Raw genomic sequence first — 899 nt, forward strand, 5'->3', positions numbered from 1 at the left:
GGAAATAGTTTAAGGAGAAGGGGTAGGAATGGGGGAGGATTTGAAAATGTCAGCAAATGCACAACTGATGATTATAACTCTGAATGTGAATGGGATGAACTTGCTCATAAAACGGAAGCAAATAGCAGAGTGGATTAGAAACCAAAATCCCACCATATGTTGTCTACAAGAAACACATATGAGGCGGGTAGACATACACAAGTTTAAGGTTCAGAGTTTGAGTAAAATCTTTTGGGCATCAAATGAGAAAAAGAAGGCAGGAGTGGCTACTATGATTTCTGACAAAACTAAAGTCAAAATAGATATGATTAAAAAAGACAGGGAAGGTCATTACATCCTGATTAAAGGCAGTATAAACAATGAGGAAATAACACTGCTCAATATGTATGCACCAAGTGGCATAGCACCCAAATTCATAAAGGAGAAACTGGCAGAGCTCAAGAAGGAAATAGATAGTAAAACCATACTAGTGGGAGATCTAAATATTCCTCTTTCAGATCTAGATAAATCAAACTGAAAAATAAATAAGAAAGAGGTAAGAGAGGTGAATGAAGTCCTAGAAAAATTAGATCTAATTGATATGTGGAGAAAAATAAATAGGGACAAAAAGGAATACACCTTCTTCTCAGCTGCACATGGCACATTCACAAAGATTGACCATGTTATAGGGCATAGAATCATTGCAAACAAATGCAAAAGAGCAGAAATAATAAATGTAACCTTCTCAGATCATAATGCAATAAAAATAATAATTAGTAAGGGCACTTGGACAGGAAAATCAAAAACTAATTGGAAATTAAATAATATGATTCTTCAAAACCAATTTGTCAAAGAAGGAATCATAGAAACAATCAACAATTTCATTGAAGAAAATGACAATGATGAGACATCCTACCAAA

This window comes from Gracilinanus agilis, chromosome 3 (genome assembly GCF_016433145.1).
Source record: "Gracilinanus agilis isolate LMUSP501 chromosome 3, AgileGrace, whole genome shotgun sequence".
NCBI lineage: Eukaryota > Metazoa > Chordata > Mammalia > Didelphimorphia > Didelphidae > Gracilinanus > Gracilinanus agilis.